The sequence below is a fragment of the Zingiber officinale genome, chromosome 2A (genome assembly GCF_018446385.1).
Source record: "Zingiber officinale cultivar Zhangliang chromosome 2A, Zo_v1.1, whole genome shotgun sequence".
NCBI classification, from domain to species: Eukaryota; Viridiplantae; Streptophyta; class Magnoliopsida; order Zingiberales; family Zingiberaceae; genus Zingiber; species Zingiber officinale.
The window spans coordinates 121884414-121905215 of record NC_055988.1 but is presented as its reverse complement, the minus strand read 5'-3'; the positions used below and the strand labels follow the sequence as shown (position 1 = coordinate 121905215).

Sequence of the window (20802 nt, the reverse complement as noted above, 5' to 3'; positions counted from 1 at the left end):
ACACTCGACATAATATCAAAATCTAGACGTCGACGTAACCCATAAAGCATCAGACAGTGATATGGTCGAATTTCTGCCAACGGTTTAGAGGTGATAGGTAGAAGACATTGTGTGACAACTTTGAAAAGGATGTAGTCAGGAGCAGAGAGTCTAAGGGCTGCAAATGTAGGAAAGTCGTCATCTAACTCATCTAAACCATCCAGTCTCGGATGACCAAAGAAGTACTCATGGATTGAGTCAGAAGAGACATTAAGAGGATGAGGTACGGGTTCAGGCAAAACAGGATAGATGGAGAACACCGTCCCCGAACACAAACGACAACCTAAATACTCAAAGAAGGCAATTATGTTGAGATCAACGTTTTGCTTAGCCACTCTTGTTCTATAACTACCATCAGGAGTCTGATGAAGGTTGTTATAAAATTCAGATACTAGATCAAAGTTGATGTCCCTTTCTAGAAAAACCAAAGAATCGAGCTTGTAGTAGGCAATGGTTTCTAAAATAGAGGGACAAGATTCCTGCATGAACTTCTTATCAACAGATCGACAAGGGAGTAATTTGAAAGTCCTCTTCTTAAATGATTTTTCAAATTGTTGGTTGGGGAATCTCCCCGAACTAGCCGGTTGAGGTCGGGAGGTAGCAGGAGCTTTGGACTTGGATTTGGATTTCTCGGTTGGTTCCTTAGAGGTACCCTCACCACTAGTGGGTTTCTTCCTAACCATTTGGACAATGGGAAACAAAGAGAGAGCACCGGCCATGGGCAAACCACCAAACACAAAACACAGTCACCGTAAGAAACATGATAACGTGAACTGCCAAAGACAATAACAGTAGAGATTAGAGATCGAGAGATTACCTCGGTGCCATTTTGACCTTCGGCTTTTAGAAGACGATGGGTCGAGAATACGGGAGGAAGAAAGGGGCGTCGGGGCGTCGGTCGGCTAGGGTTGTGAGAAAGAAGAAGATCGGGAAGAGAGGAGGTCAGGAGGATTTAATGAGGGGTAGCGCACAGTGTAATCTGATCGGACGGCTGTCCGATCAGGATCGATTTTAACGCACACAAAAAGGGTCTGATCGGTCCCCTTGACCGATCAGGAAACCCTCTGATCGGTGCTCGGATCGATCAGGGGCCTTCCTGCGAACCATAGAGAGCTGATCGGTCCTTGGACCGATCAGAGATGAGAGGTTGAAGAGGTTGAGACTCTCCTGATCGGTCCTGGACCGATCAGATGTGAATCGTCGCGTGAGATCCTCCCGATCGGTCCCTGGACCGATCATTTGTGATTGTCGCGTGCGAACCTCCTGATCCCTGGACCGATCAGTGAGCCAACAGAAAGCACGAAGATATCTGGAGGACCCCTGATCGGACTGTGGACCGATCAGAGAGTCTCCTGATCGGTCGTGAGACCGATCAGTGTCTGATAATTCAGATTTCTGATATCTGAATTCGAGCAACTGATTTCGCAGTCGTTTCTCTCGAGAATTCTGAAAATTCAGAACTTCTCAAATTCAGAACACAGAACTTAAACATCTACGAACAAGAACATTTTCTAATTGCAAGCTCTGAAAGTCCTAACATTCTAGGTTTTTTTTATTAAGTTACAAGTTAGTTTCAGACATTTCAGAGTTTCAAAACCTGAAATATCCAACCCTGTCATGTTTAGTTTCAAATTTGTCAAAATATATCCTAAATTACTATTCTTACATTATCAACTCATCTTATCATTAAAGATACCAATCCAAAGTATCAATCAACACATCAATCATGATTAGATAATTTCTAGACAAAAGTCCAACCAAGATTCCTTGGTTGGAATATATGAGTAAGATCTAGGAGTCAAATACACATGAATTATGTAATGACCTTCCCCATACTCAATTTATGTCTCTTCAACCTACTTATTCAAGGGATGCATAGTACATTTTGAATAAATTGGTTGTTCCTAGCATCTCACCCCATTTCTAGCAAACAAAAACAATTTGTTAAACCTTATCGTTTGTGTGAGATGTCCCCAAATTGCCCAAATCAGTTTCCCAATTACTCTTGTCATTTTAATAGTCCTTATTGATCATGGTGAAGTTCTAATGACCTAAGGAGCCAAACACATTCCCAACTCCCTCCTTAAATGACTAAATTCATTCTCCGGAAGGGGTTTTGTGAAGATATCGGCTAGGTTTGACTTTGACTCAACATATGTGAGCACAATGTCTCCCCTAGCTACATGATCTCTTATGAAGTGATGACGCACTTCAATGTGTTTGGTCCTCGAATGATGGACTGGATTTTTAGTTAGGTTGATTGTGCTAATGTTGTTAGCACTTGTACACCCTTATAAGAGAGTCCATAATCCTCTAGGGTGTGTATCATCCACAACAACTGTGATACACTCTCTCCCATGGCAATATATTCAGCCTCGGTCGTGGAGAGAGCAACACAATGTTGCTTCCAACTTGACCAACTAACTAAACATGAACCTAAAAATTGGCAACCCCCACTCGTACTTTTCCGATCCAATTTGCACCCAGCATAATCGGAGTCGGTATAACCTATCAAGTCAAATGATTCAGTACGAGGGTACCAAAGACCTACTCTAATTGTGCCTTTAAGGTATCTCAGAATTCTCTTAACTGCAATTAAGTGAGATTCCTTGGCACAGACTTGATATCTAGCGCACATGCCCACAGCAAAAAGTATGTCTGGTCGACTAGCTGTGAGATATAGAAGACTACCAATCATGCTTCTATATTGCGTTAGATCAATTGGTTTTCCACTCTCATCATTGTCAAGGCGAGTGCTTGTCGCCATTGGAGTGGACACTTCCTTAGAGTCACTCATATTGAATTTTCTAAGCATCTCTTGAGTGTATTTTGCCTGATGGACATAAATTCCATCTCGAGTTTGTTTGATTTCAAGTCCAAGGAAGAATGTCAATTCTCCTACTAGACTCATCTCAAACTCACTTTCCATGTGAGAAATAAATTCATTCAAATAGCCCTTGTTATTTGAGCCACAAATTATGTCATCGACATATACTTGGGCTACAAAAATATTTTCACCATCTCTACGCAGAAATAGTGTTGGGTCTATTTGGCCTCTCACAAAACCCTTTTCTAGTAAATATGTTGACAACCTTTCGTACCAAGCTCGAGGTGCTTGTTTTAGCCCATAAAGAGCTTTCTTGAGCTTGAACACGTGGTTTGGAGCTTCGGTATTCACAAACCCCGGTGGTTGTTCAACGTAGACTTCTTCTTTAATGAAACCATTTAAGAAGGCCGATTTAACGTCCATTTGATAGAGCCTGAAACCTCTATGTGCAGCAAAAGCTAGCATTGAACGAATGGACTCCAATCGTGCCACAGGAGCATAGGTCTCATCATAATCGAGGCCTTCAACTTGACTATAGCCCTTGGCTACTAGTCTTGCCTTGTTTCTTACTACCTCTCCCTTTTGGTTTAACTTATTTTTGAAGACCCATTTAGTTCCAATAATGGTGGTCTTCTTAGGTCTAGGAACCAAGTCCCACACTTGGCTTCTTTCAAATTGACCTAACTCATCTTGCATAGCTATGACCCAATCAGGATCATGCAATGCCTCATCAACTAGTTTAGGTTCGATTTCTGAGATCAAAGCAATCTCATTCGACTCATTTCTGAAGAATGATCTAGTCCTAACCCTTGTTGGATGTCTCCCACAATCTGGTCTTGTGGATGACTAGAGACTATCCTAGATTGCCTTGGAGTTGGCGGTGCCTCATGAGTGGTCTCACTCGGCACAGGCAAGAGATCAGATTGAGCCCTTTCTTGCCTTTGCTCATCATCTTCAGAGTCAACTTCGACTCTTCCAATGTTTTGATCATTCAAACTTAGATTTCTAAGTTCGAATTGAATTTCTCCTACATTCCTTGATTGATCATTTGATTTAGGGATTTCTTCAAATGCTACGTCTGAGGACTCTTCAATCAATTTAGTCCTCTCATTGTAGACTCGATAGGCTTTGCTGGTAAGAGAGTACCCGACCAGTATCCCTTGATCAGCCTTAGCCGTGAACTTCCCAAGATGGTCCTTGGTGTTTAAGATAAACGCTTTACAACCAAACACCCTAAGATGTTTAATTGTAGGCGGTTTCCCAAACCAAAGTTCATGGGGAGTCTTTCCTAAAAACCTATGTATTAAAACTCGATTTTGCACATAGCAAGCTGTATTCACAGCTTCAGCCCATAAGTAGCTCGGTAGTGAGTACTCATGAAGCATGCTTCGTGCAGCCTCTTGTAGGACTTGGTTCTTTCTCTCCACAATCCCATTTTGCTGTGGGGTCCTTGGAGTAGAGAACTCATGCCTATATCCCTTTTCTTGACAAAACTCTAAAAACCTATGATTTTGAAATTCCCCACCATGATCACTTCTAATGGTTTTAATTGTTGTCGATTTTTCATTTTCAGTTCTTCTACAAAAGGAAATAAAAATATCTATAGTTTGGTCCTTATGTTTCAAGAAGAAAGTCCATGTGTATCTAGTAAAATCATCAACGATTACCAAACAATATCTACTTCCATTCAATGATATTACACTACTCCAATCAAATAGGTCCATGTGCAATAAATCTAAAGCAGTAGATGTACTTACATTACTTTTACCTTTATGGACAGCTTTTGTTTGCTTACCCTTTTGACATGCATCACATAGTTTGGTCTTGTGGAACTTGATGCTTGGTAAGCCTCGCACTAATCCTTGGTTGGCCAACTTCCAGATGTTCTTCATGTTTACATGTGCCAATCTTCTATGCCATAACCAAGACTCTTCTTCTTTCGACATGAAACACTTAATCAAAGCATTAGTAGCACTTTTAAATGATACTTGATAAATATTGTCAACCCTTGTGCCTACTAGTACCGTGTCAAGTGTGTCAATGTGTTTAACCAAACATTGACTTGAATGAAATTCAATTGTGTAACCCGTATCACACAATTGACTGACACTTAGGAGATTAAAAGTCATCCCCTTGACTAGAAGGACATTCTTGATATGAAGACATTCGGATATATGAATGTCTCCAATTCCTACAACCTTAAGGCTACCATTATTACCAAAAGACACATTACCTCTACTTTTATTTTGAATGGTAGTAAACAGTGATTTGTTCCCAGTCATGTGCTTGGAGCATCCACTATCAACAAACCAAGTTGATAGATGCTCCCTCTCGACCAATGCCTACAATACACGAAAAATAGAGGTTTTAGGTACCCAAATCTTGGGACCTAATGCTTCTACAACGAAAGACCTAGGAACCCATGCCTTGGTCATACCTTTCCTAGTTCCATGAACTCTAGAAACATGTGATCTACTATTTTGAGTTCTAGACATTAGAGAAATGAAACTCGACTCCTTGGGTTGATACCCTAACCCGGCTTTGTTGTAAACTGCCCTTTGGGCATTTAGAATCATGTCTAGAGTCTTAGAGCTAGTTGAGAATTTCTCAAGCATTTTCTTGAGTTTCTCAACCTCACCCTTTAAGGCCTTGTTCTCATCCTCAAGGACTTCTAGATGTAGGTCATCGACCTCATCTTCCCTAAGGGTCCTTAAGGTTTTTACTTCTTCTTTCAACAATTTATTTTCTGTTTTTGACTTTTTAAGCAATGTAGATAAGTGAGTGATAGTTTTATAACACTTTTCTATATGAGAAGAGGTTACCTCTTCATCATCCGAAGATGATGAAGCCGTGGTTGAAGCGCTTGAGTCATCACTCTCGGATTCGGACTCTTCCCTTGCCATGAGTGCCAATTGCCGAGTGCTCTTTTCCATCTTCTCTTCTTCCTCCGATGAGCTTGATGAGGACTCATCCCAAGTGGCCTTGAGAGCCTTCTTCTTCTTGGCTCTTTCCTCCTTCCTTTTGGCTCGTTCCTCCTTCCTCTTTAGTTTCGGACACTCGCTCCGAATGTGTCCTTTCTTGCTACACTCATAACATGTAACATTAGATTTATCAAAATTTTGATCATTAGTTTTACCTTTTCCTTTGTATCTTCGGCCTCTTCTCATAATCCTCCTTACGAAGTTCGCCATCTCGCTTGATGATGATCCACTTTCATCATCGGATTCGGAAGAAGAGGTGGATGAGGAAATCTCCTTTTCTTTCTTCTTTTCCTTCTTCCTTCTTCCATCCTTGCTCTTTGGTCCTGCAAATAAAGCAATACCCTTCTCTTTTTGACCTTTGTTAGCAAGCTCATGAAGTTCCATCTCACAGAAAAATTCATCTAGTTTAACAATGGAAAGATCCTTGGATACCTTGTAGGCATCCACCATGGATGACCACAAGGCATTCCTAGGAAAAGCTTTTAGAGCATACCTTACGAGGTCACGGTTTTCTACTCGTTCATCCACCGAATGGAGACCATTGATGATCTCCTTGAACCTTCCATGTATCTCACTTACAGTTTCATTTTCCTTCATGACAAGGTTCTATAGTTGGTTTAGGAACAAATCCTGCTTGGCGATCCGAGAGTCTCGAGTTCCCTCTTGGAGCTCGATGAGCTTGTTCCATAGATCCTTCGCACTTGTGAAAGGACCAACCTTGACAAGTTGATCCTTGGCTATCCCACATTGCAAAGTGACAACCGCCTTGGCATCGGCTTGTCCCTTGCGAGTTTGCTCGGTTGACCATCTCGATGAGTCAAGTTCCTTACCTTCTTCGTCCTTTGGAGGTGAGAATCCCTCCTTGACCGAGAACCACATGGAGATATCAGTCTTGAGGTAATACTCCATGCGACTCTTCCAATACTGGAAATCTGCTCCATCGAAGAACGGTGGTCTGTTGGTGCTGAAACCTTCCTTCATGGCCATCTTGTTGCTCCTTGGAATGTTAGTCCAGATGAAGAGCACCAGGCTCTGATACCACTTGTTGGGACCTTAGATGGCTAGAGGGGGGTGAATAGCCTCTTTGAAAAACACTAAACACAAATTTCTTCAAGAACTTTGTTAGCACAGCGGAATTAGAAAACTAAAACAAGAAAGCACAGCACACTAACTCAGAGATTTACGAGGTTCGGGGATAACTTGCCCCTACTCCTCGGCGTGTCCGTAAGGTGGACGAATCCTCTTGATCTTTCGGTAGATCACACCCCGGAAGCTATCCGGCTAAAGGATTCTCCTTCTCGGTGGAGTAACCTCTCCACAAAGTCTTTAATAGCAGTAAGAAATTAAGCACAAGACTTACAGTAGTGGCTCAAGTGAAATGATCAAAGGAAGCTCACAGCCACAATCAGTGAAGAACAAGCACACTGCTTCAATCTTCCAGAGAGTTCTTTCTCCCAGTGTTTTCACAGCATTATCACGAGAGCCTCTCCTCTCCACCTTCATATGCCTCTCTGCTCTGTAACGGATCTCTGCCAAACCTGCAGCAAGTCCCTGCACCTGCAACCATCCACGACGTCGCCAATCACGCTTCTTCCTTGTCTGATTGTCTCAGCTCCCACCAATGGCATCCTCGTTTCCACTAGTACCTCTGAGCTTGAACCTATCAGCACAAGTCAAGCTGATTTCGACCAAACGGCTGCCAGCAGACCGCAAACGAGACGTTGCTACCAAAACTGGTTTGTCCGCAGCGAGACACAGCAAAAGCTTTTTCGTCGCCTTCTACTAATGATCCTTAATTTGAATTCACCCAACATCAAGTAATCTGTAACCTGTAACTTCGAGAAAGCTTACAGCAGATGGTTAGACACGAAATAGGTAAAAGCAATTGCGAATCAGAAACAATAAGAGAAAGCGCATGCAAAACAAGCCATACTGTGGATCGGTCAGCAGACCGATCCACGCTTCTATTTATCGTCACTGATCGGTCTGGTGACCGATCAGGTGCTTGTCTGATCGGTCCCAAGACCGATCCACCCCTTCACGCGAATCTGCCACCGAAGCCTGATCGGTCTGTGGACCGATCAGGACTCAGCTGGATCGGTCCGTAAGACCGATCAGTATCCACCCAGCGCTACTGAGGATCATCTGATCGGTCCCCGGACCGATCAGTATCCACTCAGTGTGCTACTGAGTGTTATCTGATCGGTCCCCGGACCGATCAGTATACACTCAGTGTGCTACTGAGTTTTGCCTGATCGGTCCCCGGACCGATCAGTATACACTCAGTGTGCTACTGAGTGTTGCCTGATCGGTCTGCAGATCGATCAGGCAACTGGATCGGTCTACAGACCGATCAGCCGTGCCACTGGATCGGTCTGCAGACCGATCCAAAGCTGTGAGTCTCGAGTCAAGCTTCCAAGCTTGCTGCCCTCACCCCTGACGGTCCAGAGAGCGTGCTACCGAACCCTCTCCGACCATACATGCCAAGCTTCCACACTTGGACTTCCCAATTGTCTGGTTTCACTCACCAGGACTTTCCAATTGCCTGGCTTCACTCACCAGGACTTTCCAACTGCCTAACATCCCAGTTAGGACTTTCCCACTGCCTGGCTTCACTCACCAGGACTTTCCAACTGCCTAACATCCCAGTTAGGACTTTTCCACTGCCTGGCTTCACTCACCAGGACTTTCCCGTGCCAAGCTCCTCGCTTGGACTTTTCCCAATCAGGTCAATCAGGTCAACCAAGTCAACCTTGATTAGTAATTGATCTGAGTTAATTTAATATCTGATTCAAACTTAAATCAGTGTCAACATCAAAACAACATCCAGGTCAGACTGTATCAACAAATAGAACTATATTTTTTTATATAAAACAACCAGAGAAAATTAATGATGAGAAAAATTCATAATAATACGTTGTAGCTGAGTCTCGAACTCTAGATCACTGATTGTTTCGCTTATGGAATTACTAATAAACCTTGGAATTATTTTTAGTGTAAATAGAAAAAAGGACATTAACGTAAATGTATTTTAGGCTTCACCAAAATTAGTTAGTAAAGGGGGGAGATTTTTAATAAAATAGTAAGATATATATATATATAATTTATTTTAGATAAAAGAAAATGTTTTTACATGAAATGCAATAAAGTTTGCTTTTCATAAGGAATGGATACAAATTAACTAAATGTCGAGATAGGAGGCAAAAGTAAAAGGGAAATAAATTCCAAAGTGTATTGATAAGTCTATTGATTTGATAAAGTTTATTATGTTAGATTTTATTTCTCCATTACCTTACATGTGAATTTATAACACACGAATTAGTCATTAAAGATTAAATCCAATAAATAAATCTATGTTTAATTGTGAGTTCGGTTTAATAGATATGGATTAGGTATATAAATATCCTTAATTTATTTTTTTTATTATTATTGATGGGATAATAATAAAAATAGATTCTATGATGATAATTACGCTCATCTAGACATTTCTACTGTCTCTAGATTATGTAAAGGAAGATAAATTATGAAGTTAACTTATAACAGATCGTCAAATGAGAAAAAAAATTTCAAAGGACATACACTCGTCGGGATTTGATTCCTTCCTATTGCCCAAATCTGTCATTTTTTTTCCTCTTTTGTTTGCTTCTTGATCATGAGGTTGAGTCAGCAACTTCAAGATCATGGCTTTGAACTTCGATTTGGACAAAGCTGATACATACAAGACAATAAAGAATTATATCAACATCAACCAAAGAAGAACAAAATGCTCACTTCTGATGAACAATTCATCAAAGGCTTTTGCCAACCAAACAATCTTGTCTTCATTCTTCCATGATGAAGGTGATGATGCTTTCTTTCTATTTCTTCCTCTCTGTCTTTGTCATCTCTGTCCAGCTTCTTTAGTCTTCTCAGGCTCCCGAGGCAGACACTTGACCCTTACAAGCTCACCCACTTCAATGATGACCTGAGAAACTTAACAAAATCCTGATCAAAACTCAAACAGCTCAAGTTGTTGGTGCTCGAAGAACAGGCGAATACTGAACAAGTAAAACTGCATGGCAACGCTGCAAACTGATTGGCAATTGTTAGACAGTGTTTGTTGCTTTTGTTCTTTACCTTTAAGCCTTTCACCAGGTCTTCCCCGGTGTGGGAAGCACTGTTAGACAAAAATGGGAGAAAGATAACATGATAAGATGGATAAGTGGAACATAATAATTTTTTTACAACAATTAAATCATAAAATACATAGTCTATTTATAAACTGCTTACATAACTTATGACAACCCACTAATTCCACAATTCACCCCACTAACTCAACTGTTCTACCCTACTAACTCCATAAATGTAAATACATTGAATATAGACTTTTCCTTTAACAGCTATTACTACTACTCATTACCACCTCATTAATCCACTAACTCAATTGTTAATTTTGAGTCATTTTATCAACATTCCCTCTTGATTCAAAATTACAAACACTACAACATGATCTAAAATAAATAAACTTATCTCTTGAAAGTAACTTTGTCAAGATATCCAGCATTTGTTCATGTGTACTGTAGTATTCCAACATAATTTTATTATTTGCAACTAAGTCTCGAATGAAGTGTAAACGAATATCAATATATTTAGTCCTCGTATGAAAAATCAGATTTTTTTATCATTGTAATCGTCACCTTGTTATCACAAAAAATAGTAGTTGCATCTTTTTATTGTTGGTGAAGGTCTGCTAGTAATCTTCTAACCCAAACTGCTTGACATGGTGCTGAACTTGTTGCTACATATTCTACTTCCGAAGATGATAAGGCTGTAGTAACTTGCTTCTTTGAACTCCATGAAATTGCTCCTGATCCAATATTAAAAATACTAGTTGAGGTGCTCTTTCGATCATCCACTGAACTTACCCAGTCACTATTAGTGAACTTGCAAAGATTAAATTTTGAAACTTTAGTATAATAAATTCCATAATTTATGGTTCCATCAATATAGCATAAAATCCTTTTAGTTGCTCCAAGATAATATTTTGTAGGATTTTGCATAAACCTAAAAATTACACCAACAGAAAAGGTAATATCTAATCTAATATGAGTTAAATAAATTAAATCTCTAACCAGACTTTTTGAAATTTTTTTGCATTAGCTTTTTCTGAACCATCTTTCAGTTGCAATTTCTCATTTATATTCATTGGTGTAGTAGCTGGATTGCAATTGAATAAGTTGAACATTTTCAGAAAATCTGTATATTTTCTTTGTGAGATAAAAATCCCATCAACTCATTGTTTCACTTCAAGACCAAGAAAATAATGCAATATTCTCATATCTGACATCTCAAATCTCTTCATCATATTAGATTTAAAATCGACCAATAGAGAATCAGAAAACTCATATAAATTATACAATTGACATAAAGACACATAATAATATAATCATCTTTACCTTGTTTCTTCACATACAGAGTGACTTCATTTTCATTTCTTGTGAAACCATATTGTCGAAAATAACCATCAATTTTGCTATACCATGCCCGTGGGGCTTGTTTTAACTCATAAAGTACCTTTCTCAACTTGTACACTTTTGTCTCTTTACCTTCAATTAAAAAACCTTCTGGCTAATCTACATAAACCTTTTGCAAATCTCTATTCAGAAATGTAAATTTAACATCAAATTGATAAACAAACCAATGCAATTGTGCATCTAATGCTAGGATAATTCTCACAGTTTCAAATCTAGCAATCGGAGAAAAAGTTTCTTCAAAATCAATACCTTGTTGTTGCGAATATCCTTTTGCAACAAGCTGAGCCTTGTGTTTCTGAATGGAACCATCAACATGATATTTTGTTTTAAACACCTACTTGAGACCAATCACGTTCTTGCCTTCGGGTAGATCCACCATCGCCCACGTTTCATTTTTATAGATTGCAATTAACTCTTCTTTGATTGCATTCCTCCATTCTTCTTTTGTTACTACTTCTTCAAAGGTTGTAGGATCTGTAACAAAAAGATAAAATTGACTTGACTTATAGATTTCTCTCAAAGATCTAACCTTTGCTGGAAGTGCTTCATCAGGAGATTCTTATAAGGAGGATGAACTGCTACTTTTTGAATTTGATGGTGAAGAAGCTAGTGATCCCAAAGGAGATGATTCAACGCCTTCTATTGTTGGAGTTATGTTCTCCATTGGGATGTGAACTTGAGTCTCGTCACCTTATGTATTCCAATTCTACCTTGAATTTTCATCAAAATCTATATCTCTCCTTATAATTAATTTGCCAGTAAGAGGATTATACAACCGATATGTTTTTGATTGATTGCAATATCCAACAAATATGCATCTTTTAGATTTCTTCTCAAGTTTATGATGAAATTGAGAGTTAATCAAAATAATACAGCTAAATTTTTTTAAGTGATTTACCGATGGTTTTCTCCCTTATCATGTTTCATATGGTATTTGATTCAAAACAACCCTTGTTGGAGAAATATTCAACAAGTAAACTGATGTGGCCACTGCTTCAACCCCAAAAAGATTTGGAAGTCCTATGATATTTAGCAAACTTCTAGCAATTTCTACAACGGTTCTATTTCTTCGTTCGACAACACCATTTTGCTCCAGTGTAGAGGGTGTTGTCAACTCCTTATGAATACCATGTTTTTCACAAATTTTATTAAATTCTTTAGATAAGAATTCACCTCCTCGATCTGTACGAAGAACCTTTATTAAGGTATCCTTTTGATTTTCTACAAGCGCCTTGAATTTTCTAAAATTTCAAAAGTTTCCAACTTGTTTGCTAGAAAATCTACCCAACTCATTCGACTAAAATCATCAGTAAACATTAAAAAAATATTTAATCTCACCAAACGATGTAATTCTCATAGGACCACATAAATTAGTGTGAATTAGCTTAAGGCATTCTGAAGCTCTCCATGATTGCTCACTTGGAAATGACTTCCTTATTTGTTTTCCATAAATACATTATTCATATAAACCAAGAGAACTAATTTGAGGTAATCCAAAAATCATACTTTTTTGATTTAAAAGTTCCATGCATGTTGAGATGCACATATCTCAAGTGTTATATCTTGGATTCATTATCTTCGGTAGCAATAAAAGTTTGGTTTCCCGCATTAGAGATCTTCAGTGGAAACATTTTATTTTCTGTCATTTGCACACTAACAATAGACTGTCTAGAATCTTTGTCAGAAATAACACAAACTCTGTTATCAAATACAATAGCATAGCCACCCATCATCAATTGCTCAATACTCAACAAACTATGTGCCTAACTAGGAACAAAATAGACATTATAAAGCAATTTTACTTTACCATTGCTAGTCTCCACGACAATAGTATCTTTGCCTTCGACTTGTATCTGCTTATTATTTCTAAGTTTTACTAGCATCTTCTGTGATTCATCAAGCTCTTTAAATAATGACTTATTGCCAGTCATGTGATTTGAATATCTACTATCCAAAAAGCAAATATCATTTTGAACTTCGTTAGAATGAGAATAAACTATAAATAACTTACTTTCCTCGTTTTCTTCTTTAACATAATTTGCTTGTGAGTCATTTCTACAATTTGTCTTTATATACCCAAATCTTCTGCAACCATAACACTGAATGGAATTTTTATTCCATTTGTGATCTTTGTTGAATTGCTTCTCTTGTCCACTAAAATGGTTTCTTCCTCTGCCACGTCTTCTACTACGAAAACCTCCTCTTCCACGACCTTCGTTAGCGAGGTCTTCTTCTTCTTCTTTTTTTCTATCTCCCCCTTCACTTGAGAAACTTGAAATATCTTTTCTTCATTCTTCTCAAGGATCTATTGCCTCATGAGCTTGCAAAAAGCCCATTAGTTCATCAAAAGATAAAATTGAAAGATCTTTTGCCTCCTTAATCGTAGTTACTATGTAATCATATTTAGGAGTCAAACTTCGCGAAACTTTCGAAATAATAATTGCATCAGTGATCTTTTCTCCATAAGATCTCATTTGACTGATAATCAAAATTACTCTAAATAAAAAGTCTTGTAAAGTTTCATTACCCTTCATAAGCAAGGTCTTAAACTCACTTCTGAGAGTCTAGAGTTTCACTGCTATCACTCTAGAGGAGCCTTGAAATTTTGTATGCAATATTTCCCATGCTTCTTTAGAAAATGTGGCAGTTGCAATTCTTGAGAAAATCGTCTCATGCATTGCTTGTTGAAGAATGAACAGTGCCTTCGAATCTTTCTTTCTGTTCTCCTTCAATCGACCTTCATCGACATCCTTGTCATTAAAGCCTTTCTCTACTAAATCCTAAAGATCTTGAGATCTAAATAAAGTCTTCATTTTGATACTCCAGAATTTGTTAAACTCTTCTTTGAAAATATGGATGAGGGGTTAAGAAACTCCGTTGATTTCCATTGTGAGCAAACTAGGACATATCAAACCCAGCACTCTGATACCATTGTTAGACAAAACTAGGAGGATAAGAGGACATGATGGACAAGTGGAACACAATAAGTTTTTTCACAACAATTAAATCATAAAACACATAGCCTATTTATAAACTACTTACATAACTCATCACAACTCACTACAATTCACCCGACTAACTCAACTATTCTACCCTACTAACTCCACAAATGTAAATACACTAAATATAGACTTTTCTTTTTCTTTTAACCACTACTACCACTATTACCGCTCATTGTCACCTCATTAATCCACTAACTCAATTGTTAATTTTGAGTCATTTTATCAACAAGTAGATATGCAAATCTTGACCCTAGCAATGAGAACTGGTGTCGCGGGGTATGCTACAATCACAACAGCAACCTACGATGAACTCCAACAATTAATCTTAATCAACCAGGAGGAAGACAGTTGAATATCTTCCATGAAAGCTAGCTTACTTTTTGACTCAAACATTCCCTTAAAAAGGCAGGGAGTTTAGCTAAATTGTAAAGCATGATAGACGTAATTGGTGAGTTATTGCCACCAAGAACCACAATGCACATCTTCTTTAGCTCCGACCGGAAGTAATTGCTGCTTTTATGAACTCGTGTGAGCTTCTTGGCTCCTGGTTCAATTAAAGCAAGCTGAATTCAGTCGCTGATACGGTGCATGATCGTGGGGTCAGTAAGATGAAGTGGTTAGGAGTCAAGACCACAGGATGGTCATGAGTCAAGCTTACGTGGATGTCAGAAGTCCAGCCCCTGTGAAGGTCAGAAGTCAAGCTTACGTAGAGGTCAAAGTCTAGCCCCCGTGGAGGTTAGAAGTCAAGCTTACGTAAAGGTCAGAAGTCCAACCCCCGTGGAGGTCAGAAGTCTAGCCCCCATGGAAGTCAGAAGTCAAGCTTGCGTGGCTGGGGTCAAAGTCTCAGCTGACGGGGCAGTCAAAGGATAGGATTACAAGTTGGACTAGATCCAACCTCGATAGCAATCAAGAACGTAGCTCACAAGCCAAGTACAACTAAGGAGTGGACCCACAGGCCAGGTAAAGGTGCAGAAGGAAAGGCCTCGGGCGCAACACAGACCTAGCGTACAAGTCAGAACGTACAAGCCATGGATAACAGTAGACAGAAGCAGGTCAGAATACAAATCTTACGTACAGGTCGGAACGTACAAGCCATGGATAACAGTAGACAGAAGCAGGTTGGAATATAGACCTGGCTTACAGGTCAGGAAGTACAAATCAGGGATAACAACAGACAGAAGCGGGTCAGAATACAGACCTGGCTTACAGATCGGGAACTACAAATCAGGGATAACAACAGACAGAAGCGGGTCGGGATACAGACCTGGCGTACAGGTCGAAACGTACAAGTCATGGATAATAGAGAACAGAAGCGGGTCGGGATACAGACCTGACGTACAGGTCGGGACGTACAAGCCATGGATAACTGACGACAAAAGTGGATCGGAATACAAACCTGATGTACAGGTCGGGACGTACAAACCATAGATAACTGACGACAGAAGCAGGTCGGGATACAGACCTGGCGTACAGGTCAGGACGTATAAACCATGGATAACTGACGACAGAAGCAGGTCAGAATGTACAAACCAGAGATTATGAAGGGCAGAAGCGGGTCGGTTTACAGACCTGGCTTACAAGTTTGGACTTATATCCTCACGGCATGGGATAAAGGGATCGAAGAGCACAGGTCGGAATTCAAGATTAGTGGAAGCAGACTGATGCACACAGGTCAGGATTTATAGTCTTATGGCTCAGGATACGTAGATCGATAAAACGTACAGGTCGGGATGTGCTAGCCAAGGATACAGGTCAGGATTTATATCCTCATGGTCTGAGATAAGCAAAGTTGGAGGCAGACATACAGGTCGGGATAAACAAAGTCAAACGTACAACCTGGAATTAGGGATAAACAGAACCGAACTAAGGTATACAGGGCGCGACATGTAATGCCAATAAGAGACAAGACCGGTCAGGGTGGGCAATAGGAGATGCATAGGACAAGGTTCAAAGCACAGGTCTGGAGGCGACGTCAGATCGGGGTTATCAAGATATCAAAAAGAGGTTAGCAAGTGTAAAGGTCCAGCGTAGCATTCACGAGCGGAAGATGTCAGACACTATAGGACAAGCAAGCAAGGGAATCGTAACTGTCTGTCAGAGAATAATCAGTGTGTCAGGGAATATGTTAACAATCGGGGCTCATTACGCCTTTGGCTCTGTCGCCAGCCTATGAGGAGGTGTCGCGTGTCATTCACCATCAGACAAAGCCTGACAGCCGACATTCCCTGACACCCACCAGGCCCAAGAAACATCCGTTGTAGTATAAAAAGGGATGCTTTGTCCCTTATGCAGGTACGCTCACTCGTCATTTCTTACTCATCTTTACTTTTCGTCCTTTCTCTGTGCTTCTGGGGAAAAAGTACTTGACTTGAGCGTCGGAGGACCTGACCCAGGGACTTTTTCCTTGGTTTCTGGTCTCTAACAACTCGTGGGCTCGTCTGAATGTGCGTAGAGCCCTAGCGTCATCACCCTTCGTCATCCGTCCACGTGAACCCTTCCGGAGGGTGCTAGGTAGATCGGATGCTGCAGCGATTTTCCGTCAACCTCAAGTACATCGAAGCTCGCTTTCATCCGACTCAGCTTCCGGACGGGATTAGACGCCATCACACAACACTCATGGGGTGATTCGTGTGGGATAGAACTGTTGTTACCTCTGTCTGATCCATCTTCTCCTAGGACAACCTTGATTGCAGATATCTTGTTAGACAGCAAGTGGTGACATGGAAGTAGCATAGAGATGTACCGAGCAATTGAATTTGAGGTACTGTGTGATTGCCTGAGGAACAAAAAGATTTAACTCTAAGAACTTGAACATTGCAATCCTATACTTTTGCTTAGGGTTGTAAACGAGCCAAGTCGAGTCAAGTTTTATGGTGTTCAAACTTGTTTGATAAGGCAGACAAGCTAATCTAAGCTAAGTCGAGTCTAAAATAAATCTAGTCATTGAAATGATTGTTCAAGCTTGATTTGATTTCATTTCTATGAGCTTGAGCTTGGTTTAAGCATGACTTGAGTTTGATTTGTTTAAATGCTATCGAGCTTTCAATTCAAACTTATTTGAAACTTTTATATTTTAAGTTTGTTTAGTTGGTTATTGAATTTGATAATACAAGCTTATTTGTTCATTTTAAAAGTTTCTTTGTCTATTTAGTACGTTGATAAGAGTTTTATTAGTGAACATAATTTATGAACATTATTTACGAACGTTGCTCACAAATATTATTCATGAACGTTATTCACGAATATTATTCACAAACATTAACTAGCTAAACACATGTGTATTCAAATTAAACTTGTTGATTTAATTAATTTTGTGTGTATTGAATGAACATAAATAAGCTCTTACCAAGTTGGACACTAAGTTTATTTATGAACGTTCAGTTCATTTACAGTCCTACTTTTGTTAACATGAATTTACGATACAAAAGAATATGAAGTGAATAGAAATTCAACCTCAGATGTTGCATTGTAGCCACCCAAGGACCCCAAAAGACTTGGTAAAAGTTCCGATCATGATATCGATATCATTTGGATCCACCTGAGGAGCTCGTAAACACTTCTACCGGATTTGCTAACTGCACCAATGCTCTAAGCCTCATCCAAGTATATGTATGCCTGATCGAGAAAGACAATTGGTGTTGTAGCCCCCGAAAAGAACTATATCCATGTTCATGAAAAGATACAAACCTTGTACTTCTTGCAAATGGCTACAATCTCAGGCAGCTTAGAGTACTCCCCTTCCATACTGTATATTCCTTCGACAATGACAATTATCTTTTTTCATGGCTTCCTCGTGTCGGGCTACCCCTTCGCTATCTTCTCTCTCAATACCTCTTCCAATTACAACGGGTCTGGCACCACAAACAAAGTGACCTAGAAATCGTGAAACATGTCATAAGGTGCAGAGCTTACTGTTGTGTTGGAAGATCGAGACATTGGCACTGGATGCTCGAGCACCGTTGACGATAGAATTATGGTTGAAGGAATCACTGATGACTAGCCCACCCTGTTCAGGTGCAAAAGAATGAGTCTTGGATACTAAATTGGGACTAACAGGTGACAAAAATGTTAGATTTTGTTTAAACCTCTCTGACTAGAGAAGGAATTATGGTCCAATTCGCCACGTATCCCATGCCAAAAGTAATAGCCACTAGCTTTCCGACGAACCGTGCCACCAATTCCTCAAGCTCAGGTTGCCACCAACTTAGTGGCGCCTGAGAATATCAATCAAAATTTAGACTATTTGTGCTTGTTTAAGGATATCAGAGATGTCTTTACCTGCATATGCTCGAGAACTGCTAGTCCTAGGTGTGAAATTCTTGAGAGATTCAATGACCTGTGGTGTGCAATAGTCATCTCCTGCCGCGAACCCAAGATAGTTGTATGATCCAAGATTGAGGCATTTCAGAGTGTTCGAGGTTGGATTGCATGAATGAATGAATGAATGACAATCAGTAACATTTCTTAGTGTCTAGCAATTGGAAGTTGGAACATACTGTAAAGTCTTGTTATTGTCACTAGAGCAACGCTCGACGACATCGATCCCAACATCTGGTGCACTTGTAATGGGGCGACAGAAGTAAAAAATGCACATTGATCATTTGAACAGGCATTGCTTCAGTAAGTGTTTCAGTATCAATTATCTTTTTCAATTGAGGAAATTTCACAATTCTGTGTTGTCTTTCCCTAGTGGTTACAAACTAAAACCAATAATAAGTTACAGAAAACCTTTGCAAAATCTCTAGTTCCATATCAACCCAAACAAGAAGGGGGGAAATGCTCAACATCAAAATCATGGAGATTGTCTTCAGCCTAGGAGATCTCTAGCTGTTCAAGAAAAACCAAAAATTTCATACAAGTAAATTGTGAATTTGATCCAAGAAACTTGCCTCTGCCAAAAGAAGCCTGCATCAGTTGAAGATGAAGAGCATGCAAGCGCTAGCTAGCTTCTTTTCACATCAATGACTGCCAAGAGTTTCTTCAAACGTCGAGCATATCGGCACGTAGCCCTACCGCCAACCGAAACACAGATCCATTAATGTAGCAATGAAGGAAATATGTGAAATGGTTGGCGGCAGAGGGAGAAGAGAAGAGAAAACACCTTGAGGTTGTCGGCGGCCTTGTTCTAGTCGATAAGCTTCCGAAAGAGGTCCCGGAGGAGGCCGAAGGAGAAGAAGATCCTGTAATCGACGAGGGTGGTGAGAGCGGTAATTTGGGTGAGCCTCACCACCCGCCAAATCTCCGACGGCACCGCGATGGGCGGAATTGGTGGCAGTAGCAGGGGGAGGAGCCGCATCATGGACTGGTGGATTGTCGGAGGCGAGTAAGGAAGGAAGGAAGAGTTAGAGTGTATACTAAAAGCCTAGCTTTTTGTAAATATTTATTTTGAAATAAAGAATCACATTGGTCAAATATCTACATTTATATACTAAGTGTATTTGTTCAATTAATTTATATTGTATATAACATGGTGTATGGTGTCACACACAGAAGATCATGTTATCAGTTCCTTATAAATTATAAACAGTAGCTCACGACTAAGATGGATAGGAACAAACCATTGGAATAGTTGTAGTACAATTTGATATTAGTTTATCTTGACTATAAAATTACACTAGTACACTCTGAGTGTATTGAGCAGGACCATTTAAGGTAAGTTCTTTTTATACTGACTGCATAAAAGAACAAGACTTTTGTTATTATGGAAGTGTATGCTCTTAATCATGATATAATAGCAAGCACATATACTCAATATTTATTTCTTTAATTTATCAAAGGATATGATTTAGTTCGATAAATCAATAGGCTCGATAAGTTGGGACATAATATTATTTATAGTGTGTGTTGTTGATTATAGAAGGAAATTGTGTCTTAGAAATCTAGGTTGATGATGTCCCCAAGAGGAGCTCATAAGGATTGTCATGTAAACCCTGCAGGTGGACTTAGTCCGCCATGACGATGAAGTTGAGTGGTACTACTCAAACACAGGGAGACTAACACAGGGAGACTAACACACTCATGATAAGAAGGAGCTCATATAGTAATATGAGATTAGTGCGGTAGTTCAATAATAACTCTTTAGTGGAATGAGATATTATTGATGAACTCGAGTTGGGTGTTCGGGGCGAGCACGGGAAGCTCAAGTTCATCGGGAGACCAAAACCAATTCCTCCTCTCGGTCCCTGTTGTAACATCTTATTTATAAAGTCTTATACCCACCTTCTTACCCATCCTTAAGTGGCCGGCCAAGCCAAGCTTGGAGCCCAAGCAAGGGCCGGCCAAGATAAAGCTTGGATGGGTTGAGGCATCTACTAATGATGGCCATTTGGTATTTCTAGGAAAGGAATTCAGTGCGTACCTGAGTGAATCTCGATTACTTACCTTTTCTCCGAGATTCGAAAGTCCGGTAATAATTTCTTTTATTCTCGAGTGCAGATGCG

General features: G+C 39.8%; 1 pseudogene; it reads right to left on the bottom strand.

The window, feature by feature from the left end:
- Positions 1–9727: 9727 nt before the first annotated feature.
- LOC122043955 lies at positions 9728–19658 on the bottom strand (annotated as a pseudogene).
- Between the last annotated feature and the right edge of the window lie 1144 nt (positions 19659–20802).